General features: G+C 40.3%; 1 protein-coding gene across 8 annotated transcripts in view; it reads right to left on the bottom strand.

The window, feature by feature from the left end:
• PLXNB2 (plexin B2) overlaps positions 1-21378 on the bottom strand; it is a 258102-nt gene that overhangs the window by 171911 nt on the left and 64813 nt on the right. For all 8 annotated transcript variants that reach the window (XR_011737046.1, XM_065831686.2, XM_065831720.2 and 5 more), the window contains one exon: positions 5029-5216. The gene's annotated coding sequence lies outside the window, so the exon portion shown is untranslated. The remainder of the gene's footprint in view (positions 1-5028; positions 5217-21378) is intronic.

The following is a 21378-nucleotide window of genomic DNA, read 5'->3' as shown; positions in this document are numbered from 1 at the left end:
AGTTCTCCTTCCTTGGTTCTATAAAGAGTTTCCATGCAGAAAATGTCTTATATGCCCACTGAATTCTTTCTTCCACAATATTCTGTTACACTCTCAATTAGAAAACAAAATTTAAAAATATAGTACTATTGCACTAGATGTTTCCATTTACTGGTCAAGAACCTTCATCACAGCCACAGTACCTATAGTACAACTAACCAACGAGAAACCTCAATTCCACAGAATTGTTCCTGCAGCGTTGGAGTGTGTAAGCTGCCAAAGCATTCAGGAAGCTAATAGATTTGTTTATGGACTAGACAAGGCTTAATTAAACCAGGCAGCTCCAAAGAACAGTAAATCCTCTCTCCTCCTGTCTTACCCTCCCCCTCTTTTTTTTCCTAGAGTATCCTTCTCCTAGTGGTTTTCCCCTTCCTAATAATCCCATCACAAATGACAGATATGTTATCAGTCATCACTGGGATTTGACACGTTCTTAATACCTGTCATGACAGCTCTGAAGTCTGCATGCTACCTCATTGTATTCCAAGGCATTTACAGGAGGTAATGGACACATCAAATAGCAGTCAATGGCTCTGCTTTACTGGACAACTGAAGGCTTGCAATATAGAAGTAGATATCTAAAGAAAACCCTAATCCATGATTCTTCAAAATTACACATGGAATAATTAAATATAAAACAGTACAAAATAGCTTTTTGCACTCTCTATGCCTATGATCATCTTGGTCATGTCATAAAATTTATACTTATTGATAAGAATGCTTTAATATTTCAGAAAAGGTATCAGTATTGGTAATAGCGAAGATCACATTAATAATCCAAGGTCTCAATTGAAAGGTTCGAAATATGATAGCCATGCTGGTAACACGGCAGTGTATTGCTGTACCCATACAGAGCCTCTCTGGTTCCTTGGGTCTCTCCTTTACTTTAACAGAGAACCTGATGCGCAAGTGAGGTGTATGTCAAGGCTAGAACCAGACATCATGTCAGAGGAGAACACCTGAATTGCTATGAAGACAGTGGGATTGTGAAGTATGTCATTCATGGTAAAAGATTAAATGTGAGTGCAGTAGAACATGAGTTTGGCAAGAGTGTGTCTCCTTGACTGGGACAAGAGAAAGACAGTGTCTTATCACACTGAGTGATCAGGACAAGGAACACCAACTAGAAGGTTTTGTATGAGTCCATTCCCAATGCCTGCTGATTTCTGTGGACCTCTTAATACAGGTATAGTTTTGTTCAAGCCCTCAAATGAGCTGTGACAGACAGCGCTCCACAGAACAAATTCAATACAGAAGTCTCTAAACGGACATATTTTCTTTCAGTCAAATTCTAGTATTACTTCAGATAACTCTCATCATCTGTGTGCAATACTTTTCAGCACAAAAATAAAATAATTTCTTACTGTAACATTTCTTCGGAGCCTTAAACCTGCACAAGTCTTTCAGTTTATCTGAGCTGCTGCAAAGCATCATATAGTCACAGTCTCTGCCAACAGCATATGAACTGCATGAGAGCAGCGTTCTTGCCATTAGTAAATGCAACAGCTGCTTGTTCTCCATGCATTTACAGTTTCACACAAAGGCAGAAAACAAAACAAAACAAAAACCCACAGAGATTAGAGACAATGCAGCCCTGTGCACACGAGTATATTAAAGCCCTTTCAGCAAGGCAATAAAGCGAAGGCAGAATTGTGAGCTGGAGTCAAAGGGAAGTGTCCCACTGACACAACGAGCTTTGGAGAAGATCTGGGGTGAAGAGAACTGGCAAAACACGTTCACCCAACTAAGTGACTGCATGTCCTTTAGACATAATTGTTAACCAGTACTAATGGTCTCACAGGATTATTTTCATCTACAAGAAACAGAGGAGCAAACTAGGGTTTTTTACAGGGCAATTTGATTTAGGAGAGACATAAGAGTAACTCCAGCACCTGTAAGCACTCAGGAACAAAAGTGATGGCATTTGGGGAGGGCGGATGTTGTTCTCAGCATGCAGCTTGACAATGCAGCAAATCCTGTTCCAGTGATCTACACCAGTGCAGTAACAGCACTGGTTGAATCTAAACTCACCTTGCCAGCTGAAGCACTCTCAGAAAAGCTGAATGGTTAAGTTTGCATCAGTAGGCTTCATACCAGATCAGATACTGCCTATTCTAAAGCAGCCAACATAAAACCATGCCACAAACAAAATTCTTGTCATATTTTCTGATCATGATCTTACGCCAGGGCCTGTTCCTGATCAACAATGTACTGCTGGCTGAGCCGGGGTTGCAGGGAGGCAAGATGATGGCAGCACAGCCCCATTGAGGAGTCTTCCCAGCAAATATTCCCTTCTGGCTTGGCTCCAAAGAGCATTACTGCTGCTCTTGCTGTCTACACTCCCAGTTATTCCTTTCATATACCCTCTCAGCTGTAAGCAAATCAACATGCCAATCCCTGGGGACAATTGGCTTAGCTTATACTTAAGACTTGCCATTCTGGTTTGTGCTTTGGACATTGATTTCCATTGTCTCAGCTATCACTCCACAAAAGGGCATTTAATTGCTGTCTCATTTAGTCTGGGGGAGAGGAGGAGAACAACTTTTACCAGCCCTCTGATTGATGGCAGCCATTAGCACCTTCTAGCACAATGCGGACTTAGAAGCTCGATTTACATGTGAAGTTCATTGCCACACAAGTGAATCAAATTCACAGCTACGCTTATTTGAACAACTTTAGAGACAAAATCTTCAGATGAAATGGATTTGCAGAAACGCTTACCCTGGCCACCCATTTTACGGGAAAACTTTGAAGATTAATGTAATTTGAAGAAAGTTTATAGAAAGAAAATAAAGTTTTGTAGAGATGACCAAACAACACCCCAAAACCCCAGCCTGATTTGTACTTAATTACACATGTCTAACCAGGAAACACTTCACTATGCTTCAGAGTTCCTAATTGCATATTATGAAAAGCAATGCTAAAGAAACCCATAAACTATTCCCCCCCCCCTTGTATGAACATTTTCTATTTTCTTTGTGAAGGAGGAACGAACGAAATTAATATCCACATTTAATATCCTCCATGTTCTGTAGAGCAATGAGCCACATACTCTGGCGTTCAAGCCAAACTGCTGACAGTGGACTTTTAGTTCCCGGCTCATTTTATTAAAAAGCACAAGGTTGCTAATCTTCCTTTCAAAGGAACAGAGCTCAAGAAACAACTAGATCAGAGAAAGCTTCGTGATATACTACCTTTAATCAGTCCAGTTATGCAAAGCCTGCAGTAATTTCAGGAAAAGTTTGATGTAGTTTCATGCACCTTATCAAAACATCTAATCATTGCAAAATCTAGGACCAAACATCATTTGAGCGTCAGACTTTCCAATCAGACACAGAAATGAGTGGAGGCACTGGGTATTATCAGACACACCTTTGTGCATTTTTTTGGAAGATTTACCATGGGAAAGGCAGATTGAGAAAGGACTGTTTGCAGTGAGGTGAGGATGTACAGCCAGACGCACAAGCACTCACGCTGTCTCAGCTGTGGAAGCGCTAACCCCGCCTGGGCTGAGGCTTTCTGAAACCACACTAGCTATACCCACAAAAAAGCAGTTCTGGCTACTTTCAGAACATATCCTCTGTTATTCATATAATTGGTTTAAAATTCCACAGCAAAATTACTCTGCTATTACTTGCTTTCAGTGAGTCCACCCTTAACGTTCACATCCCCCATAAGACCCACCTTTGTTCTTTAGCGATATTCATCTTCCCTGATGTGTATTTCTAAACAAGCTTAAACAGTGGCTATTTTCATGCTTTTTCCTGCATTTCAAAAAGTCATGATTTTTAGGTACAAAAATGAATGTGTGAATGCAGAATGTACTTTTTTGTTTTAGAACAACTGTCTTCACTTTTATCATTCTGTAGCTCACATGAATATAAAACTGTATTTTTGATCCCTCCCTTTCCCATTAATTTTTAAAGGGAAGTAAAACTTTATGCAAAGAAGCACCTAAAAGAAAAAACACAATAAACTAACACCCAAAACAAAAAAACCTCACAAGCTGGCATGCAGCCAGCTACTAACTAAACACTAGAATACACGTGTTTTCTTAACTTGGCTCTTTGTAAAATTTATTTTCCTCTCCCATTGTTTTGTTTCTCTTTGTTGTTGGGACAGGAGACACGTTTCTCTTGCTGGAAAGGCTAAGTGCTATCTTCCAAGAAAGCGCGGCCTACAGACAAATATTACGGGTAGCTGAGATGAAGGCAGCACAGGGGACCCCAGTGACATCCCTCACCTTCCCTTCCGGGCTCACGCCAGACTGGAACCAGCGCTCCCAACAGCAGCACTTCCAGGAGCATCACCAGCACCAAGCCAGCTAACAAAATGGTTTTAAACCACTTCACAGTGAAAGAACAGACCACGAGCCATCTTTGTGCAACCCCTCTGTCAATCTTTGCTTCAAGTCCCTTTGGCCACATGAGGATAAAGAAAACTCTTAGTTGGAAGAAGATTTTACAAGCTGGTTTCTGAGAAACCAGTCAAACCAACACATGTTAATCAAGGTGAACAAGCTGTGGAAAAGAAGTTGATCAAATCTCTCCAATCACCATCAGAGACACAGTCAAACCTGCGCACCTTCGAGATTCAGGTCAATCGCACATCTGCTCAGCATGCCCCTGGGAGACTCCAAATGTAAGTGTAAAATTAGGGCAAGCACTTGCACAGCAGTCAGCTGCAGCATCTTGCTGGCAGAGGCACAAACCTGCTCTTCTACCCAGTGCACTATCTATAAATAGGTTTATGAATACAGAACCTCTGCCAAGCTGTTCTTCCTTTCAGGTTTTTTTTTTTGTTAATTTTTTAATGCCTCTTGCAAGATTGGCTCCTAGAAATTTTATCTCCATTAGTAGTAATAAACATTTATTATACGCTCCATCAATGTCTGAAAGTCTTGATGAATAGCAACAAATTGGTCTAGAACAATAATACCATTTCCCATTTAGAAAAATATATTTTCTAAAAAGGAAGAAGTGAACTTACCTGAAAACAAAAAGTTCACATGAGAAGTCTGTGTGCACACCACAGCTTGGGAGAGAGGAACCCACTTCTGCTGTGACTTCAGGAGGAGATGAGGCAGCGTCAGCGTTTAGCGTTGTTCAGTTGTGCTCCAGCGGGTATCAGGCGAGCCCCAGAACTGAGCCCTGGGCTGTTCCCCTTGCTCTTCTCACCTGGAACAACAGAACAGGTTCTCAGCTCCCTCAGCACAGGAGTGATGCAACATTTCATGTTCAGAACTCAGTGATGGATGTTTACACTGTCTGACCACTGGAGATTCAACACAGCCTTATAAAAGGTGAAACTCATTACAATTGCCATTATTGATAAGCATCGTTCTCTGCTTTTCTATACTACAGGTGCCCTCTCAATATGTTTTGGGGATATGCAAAGCACTAGAAAGCTATTTACGGAGCATCCTGATTCTGCCCTGGAGGGGCCACTTTTCTAGAAGACAACAGTAGACCCATAACTAACTTACTCAAGCCCAATCTGTGGCAAGAACACTTCATGGTAAGAATTTGACTTTGAGCTGCCAATGGTTGGATGACCAAATGAACCAGTGCTAATTTCAAACAGAGGCATTAACCAAGGACTTAAATTACCTTGTACTTTTATCTACTATCATTTTCTTGCATCTCCTTCTTTCCCCTTTCCCTCCCAACCCTTGCATAGTTCACCATCCATTTTCAAGGATGGATGCCTAAATGAAGCCCTGTATTAAGGCTCAATTTTCAAAAGCAATGTCACCTTGCAGTTTCCCTTTGCTTCAGAAATTGACTTCTAGCAGCATACTCTTGAAAAGCCTGCATCTATACTTATTTCAAATTTCTTGGGAATAATTGAGTATGGAAAGTAAGGTTTAGCCTGATGAAATTTTTATTTCCATCTAAAAATAGGAAATGCATAGTAAAGAACTTATTTCCTCAGGCTCCCTCTTGCTTCCTTTTTTCTTCTGCAAAGTGAAGACAAACAAGACCTATTACAATTCAATTTTTTTCCCTTTCAGAAATTCCAGTAAACTCACCACTATATACTTAAGTTTAGAGCTATGTAGAGTAGACCACTAAATAGTTCATATGTTCTGAACAACATGATCTCACTGGCCCTGATCTGAGCAGGGTGTTGGGCTACACAACATTTGGTGGTCCTTTCCAACCTAAGTTATTCTACATTTTTTTCCCCAAGGGAACAAAGACTGGTTCTTCTATCTCAGAAATGTAAGCCAATCTTTTTTCATGTTTACCACCATTTTTACTGTATGGATCTTCTCCATTTTGAAGTCTTTCAATAGTACAAATCTATTAGCATTTTACATATGAAAACTCCTTAAAGAATATTTTTAATCTTAAACTAGCAGAAGTATATTTTCACATGTCACAGAATGAAAGGATTTAACACATTTAGGTAAAGCTAGCCTGGGAAGAAAACTGAAATAATGTATTCATATTTAAGTTCTTCATTAGGTAATGCTAAGGTCTTGGGAGGGAAAAAAAAAGTGTTGATATTTACTATAGAAGAACTGCCAGCTTTATAGTAATACATTTTCTACCTGAGGTTCTGAAGTCAGGACACTATTTTTAAAATCAGCCTGAGCTCTCATGTCACACGCAGCTGTCAGACCAAGCCGTCTGCAGCAAAAGCTGTGGGATGCCCTGCACATTCCACACTTCTTCCTGCCAGCTTGGTCCTCCGGGTGACACCACCTGCCTCTGTCACGGCACAAGGTCACACACAAGCCCATGTCCCTCCTGGAGCATCATGAAGGCAGCTCCCAGCCCGAGTTCTGCGAGCCGAGTCCCTTGTAGCTGGCTGGCAAGTTCATTGAGAAGTAAAAAGCTGACCAGTCAAAGGGACTCTCAGAAGACAAACTTTCTTACGATTTCCCTCCCCCTAAATCCTTAAGCATACGTGTGTTTCTTGATTAATACTAAACCCAAGAAAAACTTGTGTAATGCAGAAAGATCTCTTTCTGTTTCTCCATGTACCTGCCCTCATTAGAAAGGAATAGAGACATTATTTAATAGATGAGATATGCAGGGAATAAAGTGAAAGAATTCCAGTCCTAAAACATCATAAAGACAAGATATTAAAATAAAAAAACCCAAACAGACTTTTTCCATCTATAGCAAAGGAATGCCATATGGGGTTGGAAAGTTCTCAAGTACAACAGAGCCCTATTTCTCTTGCTCTTCAAAGTCTAACACTCCTGTCATCTCTGCCCTCCTCTCCCTTTCCCCTTCTCCAAGAAGTGGAGATACCTTCTGTCCTAATCCCAATCAGCACACTGGCCACCAGACCACCACTGCTACTGCTGCAAGGGAACAACCAGGCAAGAAAGGGTTAATTCCCTCAGAAAACCACTCACATGGGTCTACCAAGCAAGTGGATACACATTCTTTCTTCTTGGCTTTGTAAGAATCACAGGTACTGCTTTATTCTAATAAAACAATTTCAAATAAATAAACATCATCATCAGTTTTAAAGCTGAGCTTTAGCCTCAGAGTCTAAAGAGACTGTTGTTACGCATGGATGATTTTTTTCTTCAAGACCCCCATAGTCTGATTCAAACTCGTTGTATTAAGTGGGAATAGCTGAGATGCAAAGTCAAATTTAAGCATCCTGGGAACAGCTGTACATGACGTGCAGCTGGCAGGCAGGTCTGCTGCAGGGACGTGGTTCTGCACGTCAAGCCATGAGGCTGGGATTCCTAATAATGTGTAGTAACCAAGGCATGGAAGAGAAATCAGTTCACAAGTTAGCCCCCAGCAGCAGAGAAAGGAAGTTTTGTTTGCTTCTCTGGAAGGAGGACAGCCAGCACTGCTCAAATCAAAGCCTGGATCCACAGTCCTCCAGGCTTAATTAGAAGATCATGAAGAGAACAAAATGGCATTGGACACAAAAAATGATCATTTTTCAAGTAAATTTAGTGGAATAAGCATGTTACATTTACAATCCACCCTCCTCCATCCCCCATTTTTTCCTTGTTAATGATACAGAGTTGGCTGCAGATGCAACAAAACCTGTCAGGGACCGCAGCGTGTCCTAAAGCAAGTCTTGCCCATTATTCCAGCTGGCTAGATGAAGGTCACTGACACTGCTAACACCTCTGACATTTTATAATCAATTGCAAGCATTTACAGAGGACAAAATACCACTAGCTCTGAGCACACTTCTGAAAGAAAGAAGCTCTTTTCAATTAATTTTAAGCTCGCTCTCTCCGATAGCCAAAACATGAAACAACGAGGCAACCTAACAAGCCAAATATCAGCGAGATTGGTTTCTGGCAGCCAATGCCATATTCTGTTTGTATATAAACAATTGAAGTTTATCCACCTCTTTAAAATAACTGCAATATGAATCATCATAAGGACAGCAGCAGAGAAAACGGCCAAATACTTGTAGCAGAAGAAAAACATCATTTAATTCTCAAAGCAACTACGAATATCACGCTATCAGCACGTTGCTCACATCAAATACCTGTTTGAGAAATCTCGTATTTTGTGGAAGAGACTCTTGGAAGAGAGGGTGACCTTCAGCTATCCCTTCACTGCTGGTAAAGGTTGACAAAGCTCTTCCCATACACAGCACATTCATCCTGCGCTCGCTTTCATCTTCAGGACAGGAACAGAGACTGCTGCCTTTTAAACTATTCCTGAGTTGATTTTTAGCCAGCTGTTATATTCTACTGCTAGAAGTGAGGATGGAGGGCTAAGGAAGAGATTTTCAAACAATACTTTGTAAACAGTCTACAAGTCCCATCTGATTTATAAACTGCCAATGTGCTCGATGAGTTCGGCAGCTGGGAAGCCCTGGATTTGACAGCGCTGCCCTTACCCAATGGTTCAATGCAATCATTTTGAATCAACACAGGGCCTGAGAGATCGCAGGGCTCTCTAACTTAAGACCTCCTAAAGACCTATGTTGCAGTCAAAATTCTTGCTCCTGACAGTCCTTCTCATCCTCTAGCTCCTAATTCAAACCATCAGTCAGCTCTTGCTTTTCACAGGAGCTGGTCGCTGTACAGTGTAATGTTTGTGTCAAATACAATTGCTAAAGGCGCTCCAATTTCCACTAATAATTGTCATTAGGAAAAGAAAAAAATTGTTGTATTTTTGTCAGAAAAGAACCATTTCCTGATGTTTAGCATAGGCAGGATAACGGTCGCAGGCAGCATCTTGGCTCAGCAGGCAAAGCTAGTAGGTGGTAAATGAGAGTGCTGTGGAGGGGACAGATCTTTTTCCATGGGGGAGAGGGGACAGTGGCTGCTAAAGGAGGCACCCTGACGGCAGGAGATTTATGCATCTGCTCTTGTGTCAGTCTAGGAGGAGGGAATCATTATGCAGGGCCAGCTGCAGGGGTGTGCGCTGCTGTCGGGAAAAATTAGAAGACTAGCAATGAACTATAAAGAAGGGAGAAATGACAGAGTGAACGAAAACCCCATGATAAACCCATTTAGGCCCTTTTCTCCCCGTGAGGAAAGATGAAGTCTAATTGCTTTGGCATATATCCTGGCTGAGACTCAAACAAATTTGCCCAGATAAGCACAGACGCACACCCCTCGAATGTGCAATGACAATGTCCACCAAAAGGATTTCTAACTGCTAAGGGGACTGAGCAAGAGTCCTTTTCCTGCACGTTTAGCTAAGTTATGGGGAAATATCAGAGCACATTAAGATGATTTGGATCAGAAGAAATCTCATCTGTTGCCAAATGCCTTCTTTCTGTAAATACCTTCAAAATAAAGCTTTTCCATTTGAATATCTTGGGGAAGTGGTGTGGGAAAGGGAGAGGAGAGAAGAGCTGATGGGACTATAAGAGAGTGAAAAGCAACCAAACTAAGGCTCTGGTATTTCCTTCTTATTTGACCAAAGAAGACCTTTCCAATTCCACATGGCATTCCTTTGCCTAAGAGAATTTCTGGCTGAGTTGGACAGGTCTGCATAACTTCTTGTACTGTTTAAGGTAGAGGAGTTTTTTTCTCCTTCATTAATACACTCACCCAAATGAAATATTCCAAATATTTCTTCATTATGGTTGGTAATAAAAACAGACTCATGCTCCTGGGTGATACTGGTATTGGCCAGCAAGGGCATAGGGAAAGCATGGGCAAGGAAAGCAGTGGTCTTTAATACACTCCCAAAAGCCCCTGGTTACAATTCCAGCCCTAAGCCTTCGAGGTGAAGTATTTGGGAATTTTTCTTTCCGCCTGACCTGACTACTGCTGAAACCTGGAGGCTGGTGAAACTCCTTCTGGAATGCTAATGCCCTGCGGGAAGCCGGATGGTACAAAATGGGAGCTGTTTGGAGAACAAATTCCTTGGGGAGAAGGGCGGTAGGGATGTACACCAATATCTTGTTTCAAGCTACACTTAAGGACATCAAGGCATTAGCCACATTTTTTACCAGGAACAAAAGAAATACATTTTGCCCAGTATGCCAACATTGTAAATTATGCTACTGTATGTCCTTCAGTAGAAGTTCTTCCAGATACCGTTTTGTGAAAATTAGGGGAAAAAAAAAAGGAGGGCGGGAGGAAGGAGCTCCCCAAAAACTATGATAGTTCGAGGGCTTGAGACATTGATTCATTAACACTGTGAAGGTCTAAGTGGGGTACTGACGAATGTATAGCCCTCTGATGAATTAAAGCAAATGGAAGTTGCCTACATGTTTGGTAGTTCAAAGAACACAACTCTGAAGGCCACTGTTTGATCACAGTTATGTGAAAAAAACCCCACAGAAATAAACCACAAGTTTTTACAGTGAGTAACAGAAATAATACTGGAAAACTACTAAACTACAAACCCATATCACTGGCAAAGCACAAACAATACTTCTTACAGCTACACAGCTGGTTTACTTTTTTTTTTCCTCCTAAGGAAAGTAAGGACAAGCAAATGTATAATATTCATATCAATTCAGGAAATACTTTCATAGTAAGATAGCAAATATATTATAAATGGAGAGAAAAGGCAACATGGTTATTTATCTGACTTGAAAACAGCACAGTGTCAAGTTAATTTAAAATTCAATTTCAGTTTAAAGTATTACAAGGAAGAAAGAACTCTACGTATCATAGGTTGTAAATTGAAATCCTAGCAAGGATTTCATCTGCCAACTAGTTATGTACCAGCTATAAAGCCAGATTGCAGGTGCTTCTTTTAGGAGTTTGGGCTGCAAGGCTCTCATAAACCACGTTCAGAGAAGTTTGTCATTTACTATTCCCTAAGGCATTTTATTTAAACTTTTTCATAGTCTGTTATTTAACGGAAAACTGGTGTTACAATAACTCAGAGGTAACTTCTGCAAGGTACAGTATGTGACACAAAGACAGGCACAGAGGGTCCTACCCTGTGGAAGTCACCAAGAAGGTCTATGCAGCACTCACATAAACACACCTTTTACAAAAGCAAATAAGCAAAAGCAGTTTGTCTGCAAAAACAGCCTTTAGGGTGACACAAATTTAGAGGAGAAAAAAAGAAAAAGGCAAAACAACTAAAAACAAACAACAGACCTTGGGTTCTATTTTCCCCTTCCCAGAAAACACACCTACACAAAAACACTTGATTAAAACTCCACATAAAACCTTGAAAGCGATGGTTTGAGGGAAGAGGCAGGATACTCTTCCCAATTTTCTGGGTTCAAGGTTAAATAAATCTGATATAAACAACATTTAATATGCACTGAGACTACAAACTGAATGAAGTCTACTCAGATTTGGTACATATTATTTTAAAAAAAAAAAAAAGGAAGTGACTGAAGGACAACTGGGCTTCCAGCTGCCCCTTTCCAGCTCCAGGAGGTTCCCACAAGCTGCATGGGTCAGTGTGATCAGAAAGGCAAATTCTGCTCCCCGGCCATCAGCCGCTAGTGACCCAGCTGGCCAGCCGACAGAAACGGGACTGGAAGGGCACAGAAAACCTGCACCGATGAAGAAAATAAATGTATATCCCTGACCTCTGCTGCTCCAAAAGGAAGGCAAAGAAAAGTTGTCATTTAAAACAGCCAGGTCTGTTTTTATTTAGTCACATGGGCCTTGAACCTCCTTGTACAAACACTTTGCGAAACCACAAAACCTCTCTGAGGGAGCACATAAACGTCTCAGAAAGCTTTGTTTTTAGCATACTGGAATTTGAGGTGTGTGCAGATTGGTACTCATGAAAGGGTAATATTTGAGGACATGAAATTTATCTCCACTGACACATCCATGGCTGGGAACCAGTACGAACAGCTTCCTCAGGCTGATCCAATTCACTTCTATTTTGAAATGGAGGGATGTGGAAAACATTCTTAGAGATGACAAAAAAGTATTTTCTTATTTCAGTAATGGCTTTTATCCTGTCTTTGAAAACTATTTTATTATGTAGAAGTTTATAATAAATACCCATTATATATAATTACATTTACATTTTTCATAAAACAATTATTTCTAAAAATGCTGGAGAATTAAAAAAAGCTAAGGAGGCAGGAATGTGATAAAGCACAAGATGGAAAAGAGTATTTTTCCCCTCACTCATTTTTTTTATAATACATTTGAGCTTCCCCCTGTTCCCATAGCAGAGCATGAGACTCTAGTTATGACTCCCCTCCACTTCCCACTTAAACCCTCACCATTTAAATAGTTTATTCACCTTTTTGCCTTACCATGCATTTTTGGACCTACAGCTCTGAGGTGTGGGGTTTTTTAAAAACTTTTGTTAGCACTTAATATGGAAACCACCACCACTGCACCAATATTTATATATGTGGTGGTAAAAAATTACACCATTTGCTTTGATGTTCTGCTCTTTCCTTACATCCCACTCCAGCAGAAAACACAAAGGCCGCTTAGCAGAGATAACAAATCCTATTTACATCATTGGTATGCAGCGGCATAGTCAAAAGGTTTAAATTTGAATTACTCAGTGTCCCTTGCAAAATGTCCAAAACAAGCTTCAGTATTGCTTAAATTTCTGTGGAAATTAGGAAAAATTGTTTAATTAAAAAAAAAAAAAAAAATCATCAGTATAACCCAAATTTAAGAACAGGCTGCATCTGTTACCAGGAAAAGCAGGGCACAGCATGGGGATGCTGCACATAGGAGGATACAATACTTGCTTTCTTTCCCTTTCTCTCCCTTATGCAGCATGTGACTCTATTCTTATTCTTACAACTTTTTTGGTTGCCAGATGTTGCACAAGGGAGACTCAAAGCTGGAAATGACAGTTGTTCCTAGGCGTAATCTGCCATGGGACTAAAGCAGCCTGAGCCTGGGATACCCCTCACTGATGGACGGAGCCTTCTGTGCCAGACTTGAGGTTCAGTTTCTCGCCAGTTTGATGGAGGTCTGGAATTCAAGCTTTACAGGACTCTGTAGCGCTGCTTGATACCATGTGATCGCAAGATGGGCTCAAATGTCTTACAAAGGTGAGCAGAGATGATCAGATGCAGACACAAAACACGATGTTTTTATAGTAAGGCTTGTCATACCAAAAGGCTTGGGTAACACGATGAAATACTGCGAACAGCGGCCCACAACGCACATAAAAGAAAATCACAGTACAGCCAAAAAGCACAAGCAGACTAAGACTTTGCATTTCATTTTCAATCCTTTCATCTTTAAAAACTAAACAGACTGTTTTAAAATATTTTCAAATGTTTCAAATATTCCCCTTACATTTGGTTTGCACACAAGTGATAAAGGATCTTCAAATGTTCCAATATTATGCTAAAAAAGTTTTAAAAGTTGGCTCCAAATTGGAAGTACTTCAGAAAATAGAAGAGATATATATCAAAAAAACCCAAATATATAATCAAGTTCTTTGAAGTCACTTTCTGCTCCACTAAGACATTTATACTAATTGATGAGTTTCTCATTCCATCTTTTCATGTCAGATCATTTCTAAATGATTGAAATTTAGGATACACTATTTTAATACTGATGGCTTACTTAATGAGATCAGATTTTAATAAGATTCTAGGCATTTATGCTAGAGAAAGGCTTTGACTTTGGGATATATTTTTACAAAAAAAGGAAGACAGGCAGGTTGCTGTATATTATACAGTCTGTTCAGATCGTTAAAATCACCATTTGTGATCCTATTTTGTATACCATCACATGGTATAATCAAAAACCTCAAAAATATATCAGTCCTCAATACTAACACACAAAAAGCCTGCAGATCCATTTTGCTCCCATTCCCAGCATATACACAAACCCCTCAGTAAACAGATGTGCTATGGAAGATAAACACAAGTAACTTGTGATTAACCTAACCAGACCTAATTTGATCGGCAAAAAGCTTAGCTACTTCCCAACTTGTTTATTGGCCGCTAACAGAGAAACAACAATTCATCATCTACATCAGGACTGACATTTTAATTTTAGGATTAACACTTATTTAATCCATATCTTGCCTGTGAAATACATAATGTTGAAAAATAAGTTGTGATTGTATATATATATATAGGTGCAAATAACTACACAAATAAAGCAGCAGAATTTTTTATAGTAAAGAACTATAGTCGGTTGCAAATAAGGCATCAGTGTGTCCAGATGTTAGACTACACACAGCTAAGTAAATGCTGAGGCCCATCATCTTTTAGTAGTATAGCAATTTCAGCCTCGTACTGATTTTCCTACATAAACACAACAGATTAGTATTTAATTTTGAGCTGTACCAGAAACACGTCTTCAATAGTTGCAAGCACCTTGATAACATACAGCAGTTGTTTTTAAGTAGCTAATATGAAAAATTTCAACAGAAGGGAATGCTTTATTCCTGCGCCATTCCTGAGTTTATTGCAGCTCCTGTTTCTGTGCACTTCCCTCCTTCACTTGGGCACAGTCCAGGGCACCCTCTCTGGGAGGAATTCTGGAACTGTTGAATGTCCTGAGTTGGAAGGGACCCACAAGGATTATCGAGTCCAACTCCTGTCCCTGCTTATGACCATGTGTCTGAGGGTGTTGTCCAGTCCCTTCTTGAAAAAACTGTCAGGCTTGGGGCCATGACACCTCCCTGGGGAGCCTGTTCCAGTGTTCCACCACCCTCTGGGGGAAGAACCTTTTACTAATGTCCAACCTAAATATCCCCAGTACATTTTCGTGCCATTCCCTCAGGTTCTGTCACTGGTTGCCCTGACTTTGTGGTGGGCTTCTGGAGTTCAGTGCAGCCAGCCCAAGATCATCTGCACAGCTGCTCTCTTCAGGCTGATGACACTGAGACCTCTGTATAAAGTATTGTTTGTTCAGAAGGCCAACAATGCGAAGAAAAGCCTGGCCATAACAAAGAGTTACTACACCTGCACTGCTCACAAAGAATCAGGTGCCTCCTGCATGGAAACTCTGCAAGAGTTTCCCTGCCTGCTTGCCTGTGAATTGAGACTGGAAGCTGTCATTTGCTACAGTTTGAAGTCCTCTTTCCACAACTTAAATGGGGATAGAACATATCTGTGGTTCCTCTCTAGGAAAAAGCTTCTTCAGAACCTGTAGAATGTATTTTATCACTTAATCCACTCGGCCTGAAGCACAAAGCTCAAGAGTGCTCAAAGAAAGAGAAGCCCACACAATCTGCTACACTACAGTTATTGATGATGCTGTGTATCTCCAAAGCATCTCACATTGTCCGTATTAATTTTACCTGCTGCCCTGAATGAGGGCACCTATACCTATAACCATTCCTGCAGAGAGAACTGAAACTTAAATACAGATGGATTTCTGTGTGTTCCCAGCAGAGTCTTCCAAGTATTTTCCATAGATTTAGCTGAGAAATTAGTTAACTCACTACCTCCATCTTAATTTTCTGATAAATAAGATACCAAGGATAAAAGGAGATTTTACTCCCACCAGAAAACCTTGTGTGTACCCCCAGCTTATGTCACTGCCAGTCACTATTAAATTCCCCCAACTGCACTGCAAGTCAGTCTGAAGAAAAGGTGTCCTCCTATTATCAGGTATTAATCAGTTCACAAGTACCTTGTGCCCACAAAAGAAACTGTTGCTTAAGGTACAGGAGTAGTGCCAAGATACAAATTTATTATGCCTGCACATTATTACTCCAGTTCCAACATACACTCACCTAATCCACTTCCGAATGTATTAGCTTCAGATAGAGAGTAAATACTACTATAATGAATACTAATAAATAGCCTTCAAATAAATAAGAGATATTTTTATCTCTGCCAGGGAACTACTAGAGGGGACTTAACGTGCAGCCAGAGTGGCCATTTCCTGATACCGAATCCATCACTGCCACTTAATATATGAGTCTCTTGTGTTAGGAGGCAGAAAGTCAAATAATCTCCTTTGCTTTGATGAAAGCATGAAGAAGTTGACTCAGATAAAAGCAGGGAGTAATCTGTTTAAACAGCTTTGGTCCAAAGTTGAAAATTAAACAAAATCAATAACAGATACAGGCTTGCTGGTAGAGAATCTGCCTTGAGCATGACGTAAAAAAGGACGAAATGCTAGTACAGAGATATTTCATGCCAGAATATCTTATATGTGAAGTTTGTGTAAACCTTCAGCTGGTAAACTAACATGTGTTTATTTATCTATAAATCTATACCATGCTCATTGTTTGCTAGTAATGATGCAGTTAGAGAAGCTTTTGGCTAATCTAGAAGTAATGAAGAACATCAGAGTAAATTGATATTAATTAGAAGAACAAAGAAAGAAAGCAGACAGTGAAAGCCCTCAATCTGTTCCCACTATTTAGGCTCCAGTCTTTGTTGACACAGTTCTGGCACATACCTATTCAGGTCAGGTTTTTTTCTGAGTAAGTGATGTGTGCAAGAGGGAGCACAAAAATGCCTGCATCTTGCTGTCACAAAATGATTTTTAAAGAATTGGCCATTCACACCTTTTGGAAGACATTTTCAACAAGTCCTCTCTGCCTTTTTAAGGAAAAATCAAAAATATGAAACTTATTTTTGCAAGGTAGGAGACATGATACCTTCCCCATTCCATACATGGAAGATTTGGCAAAAATACCTACAGAGAAGACAACTAACTGTTGACAAAACAAGTTAATGTTGAATCTGAATTTGGATCACTGTAACACATCCTTTCTATGCCTCAATAGTCAAAGGCATGAAAGGAGCTGCAAAGAGAGTAAACATGTGGCCTTTAGCTGATAAATGTATTCAGGAAAGAAAGCAAAGCCTGAAATAATCATTGCAGGCTTCTGAGAAAATATATTAAATGTGCATGGACATTTTCTACATGGACAACATGCAAAAACCTCCCTATTAACCTGTCTGAATTCTTCTGAAGTAGAACCAAACCAAAACACCTTTCAGTTTCCAAAAATATTTTCCATAATAGTCATAGAGCAAGACCGGCAACAGTTCCTGCTACCTTAGTGAGGGCAGGCAAATGTTGAGAAGCGTAACATCCATATTTAAAGTGTGCCTGTGAACAGAGAGTTTATGAAATTCTTTTCAAATGCAAAATTATCATCCTAATGCCAAGAAGCATATAGCACAAGTCACCAACTTTATAACTGACTCCTTTCTAAAATATGAGTGAAGATAGGTCTGCAGATTTTTACTGCTCTTCTCAGCAGTCAGATACAATGCTCCTCATGGAACTGAACTCGTGCAAAAGGCCAACATTTTCCAGAAGGAAGACGGAGGATGACAACATATTAGGTTATCCAAAATAAGTAGTTTCAGATTCTGATCCATCAAGTAGAATACTGCAAATGTTTTTTATGTCGTTTTATAGTAAAACAACAAACAACCAAAAAACAACACCAAAACAAAAACACACACACACAAAAAACCACCAACAAACCCAAAAATCCTACTTCTCAAACACTGTTTGTTCTTCCTAAAGATTCAAGAGGGACAGTCTAGTCAGCAGAGTGTCTTGGGGTCATGGAGCTCAGAGCATTTGAACAAAACCCATGACACCCACCTGGGCCAACAGTTAAAGCAACCTTTAACAAGGAATGAGCCTTCGTGGTTCTTGGGATGGCTTCAGGCCTGTAAAGAAACAATTGCATCATGCCCTAATTACTCCAGCTGACTCGATGCACGAACTTGGATCCCTCTGCAAGCATTTCAGGACATTTCGTAATATGGAAAATGAAGGTATTGCATTATCTTTCCCAGACTTAACAGTAATTTTTTCTGCAGAGCCCATTTAAAGTAGAACCACTACAAAGAGAAAGGAACAAAAGGCATGCCAATATTATAGACAGGACAGGGCATATGGAGAAAACAACTTTCAGATACAACACTGGACTCTCATATATCACTCTCAAAAATGGTAGCAATATATTCCTGCTGCACTGTTCCCCCCTGGAAATTCATCTAAGTTCATTTCAGTGAAAAAATACTTGTTCTTTTCCCTCAGTAAGCAACAGCACAGTTATTCTTGCCTCCTTGTAAAAATGAGCAAGGTCTGCAGCAGATGATCTATAAAGTTTCCCCATTTTCCTGTGAGGAATGGTATTTTATTGTTCAATTGGTTTCTCCATAGTACGTATCTCAGCCTTCAGTAGTGATCTATAAGTGGTTCTGATCAAGAAGTTTAATAACAGGGAAAACAAACTTGCATTTTACAGGCAAACCATATCTATAAGAACACAAAAATACAATATATGATTAGAAGACAAAGCTGCAGTTTCTTATATTCATATGTATTTCTTCATATGTATTTTTCCTGTGTGTGTACATGTGCATTACAGATATGCTAGGAGTAGTAAAGATAACTTTGCAGAGCTGCATTCCTTTCTCACTGTATATGTATACTTGGAATTCAATCACAAGGACAGGCAAACATCTAAGACCCTGGCAGGCAGCTGCTCATCTTTCAGGTAGGGTGTATATGGCTGGCTAATTTCATGCCTAAAGATTATCATAAGGTCTATATATTAATTCAATATAAACCTAGGTTGGCAAGCACTTACCATTAATTGCCACACTAACAGAAAACATAATAGGTGGCTGTTTACATTTCCACACAGGGCTGTAAAGCGCAGCAGCTGAGGTGCAGAGATGTCCTCTGGACAGCCTTGGCTGGGGGGCTGAAGTTTCCAACACAGGGGCAAAGCTGCTCTAGGGAGAGGTAAACGCTGCATATCCTGCCCAGCTGCATCTGCTCAAGTTTGGAAGTCAGACGCTTATGCAGGAGGCTGGAATCAGAACTTCAGCAAAAAGCAAAGGCAAAAAGCACTGAAGCGTGTTCGTAATCTCGACTGCTAGCCCTGCATCTCTGCAACAGCATAATCTGTTCTCCCTGCTCCCTGGCCACTGTCTGGGGCACTTTTCAATTCTTTGGCATTCATTGCAAGGTTTTCATTCCACTTCTGTACACAAAGACCTTCCCAGGATGTATTTACTTTTTTAACTCCCTAAAAAGATATTGCTTGTCTACTTTGCACTTTTCAAAGCACCTTCCCCTCATTTACAGCCCAATTCCACAGCAAGCTCCGAGTGAGTGCACTGTGCTTGTGCCTCAGAGATGCTGTGCCTGGGCAAGCACGTTTATTTATGGATCACAATGCAATCCTGTAACACGGAGGTAAACAAATGAACAACCCACTCCTTCTTGCAAAGACTCCCGAAGACTTAAATTTAGTTCCCTGTCATGAGAGCCTGTCAGCACAATTCATCACCATAATTCAATGGCAGGCTTCTTTTTGTACAACAGAATGAAAATAAAGGCACTGGTAACTAACATTTTTGGGTTTATCTGAACGTAGGAACTGGCAGATAGAACATAGCATATCTATTCAACCAGTGCACTGAACTCTGTATTCCTGTGGTCAGAAGGACTTTGACTCACCTCAACCTCTATCCCTTGGCTAAATTTCTCTTTTGGCTTCTCTGTCATGACTGTGGGGCAGGCAGAAAATGCATTTGCTTCCCCAGGGAGGGCACAGAGTGCAGCTGCTCTTTGGTGGCATGCAAGAGGAAACTTGGGCCTTTTTTTTTCCCTTTCAATCTCAGGTCAGACCCACAGGTCACCCTATGTACACAGAATTTTAAGTGGAGGTCAGCAGCTTGTCTGTTGCACGTAATTAAATTTGTTTTACAAGCTTGTCTAGGCAGTAAGTAATTAAATATCACTTCTCAGACTGAGATTTTCATTGTCTGAGTTGCCTGACAATAGGATTACTTTCAGTCTGGTTTGTTCCCAAGCAAATGTGAAATTTGAAAAGAGCTACTGATGATAATTCTAAAAAAACTGCAAAGCAAGAAGAAAGGTTCAACTACCGACAGCTTTAATGACAATAATAATTAAGTATTCCTAACACAAGTTCCAAAAGTGTATCCAGATTTTCATCAGCTTGTTGGCAACGGCAATGTTAAAACACAAAACCAGAAAATTCTGCCTTTGTTTTTATGATAGCCAAGATAAATCCAGAGGCAAATCTGAACCACCACTTTTAAATTCAAATCCTTTCTTTTTCCCCAAGTCAGAAATACATCAAAATTACCATAAGACTATCCATAGATAGTTTCACAATTTGGAAAACTCATTAACCAAATAAAAGGATTACACAGCCTTCATTACAGGTATTATCTTTAATGATTCCTACTGTTTCGCAATATACTAAGCAGCATCTTGAATTCACAAAAAGTTACAAACTCCCTGAATGAGCCAGGACTACACAGAGTTTTCAGATGTGGGACCAACCTTTGTCCAGGATCTGAAATGCAGCGCACAAACTAGCAAAGTATGTGCCCACCTCCGCTGGGACAGCAGTTGAAGAGCAGCTCCCCTGCAATGGTCAGTTGAAGTACATACCCATGTTTTCAAAATTTTTCAATGCAAAGTCTATTTTACTCTGTGGCACACCATACATAGCAGATATTCCACTTTAGGTTTTGGAGAAAAGAGCACAGATACCCGAGAACTTGCTTTTGTGCAGCCAGATCCAGGCCACAGGTATGGATATGGCTACAGGTGGCCAACCAGGGTACTGAGATTTGTATCAACAAAGGTTTAGACACAAAACTAAAGAGCCTCACAGTTAAACCTGCAAAAGCGATGCAGAAAGTTATGATCAAAGTCAAGTAAAAAGGTAGCCTAGAGAAAGTGAATAAAAAACTATTTTCACCCTATCTCACAATATTAAAAATGACAAGGTATTCAACAGCCCATCAGAAGTCAGATGTGCAAAAGGTAGCTCTCCATGCAGCTACATTCTGTGTCACAAATTGATAGTAGAAAGGGCTCACTAGGAGAACATAAAACTAGGTCCATCAGGAGCTAACAACCAAAACAATACCAGTGCAACCTCTGACCCACTAAATCCCCAAATCTACAGTTGTAGGAAGTTGGGGAGCATATGGCAGGTGCGTGGTGTATAGAGGGATAATTCACGCAGCTCCTGGTGCCCT

Source organism: Patagioenas fasciata, chromosome 1, assembly GCF_037038585.1.
Source record: "Patagioenas fasciata isolate bPatFas1 chromosome 1, bPatFas1.hap1, whole genome shotgun sequence".
Lineage (NCBI taxonomy): Eukaryota > Metazoa > Chordata > Aves > Columbiformes > Columbidae > Patagioenas > Patagioenas fasciata.
The sequence above is the reverse complement of the archived record's forward strand: the minus strand, read 5'-3'. Positions and strand labels throughout refer to the sequence as shown.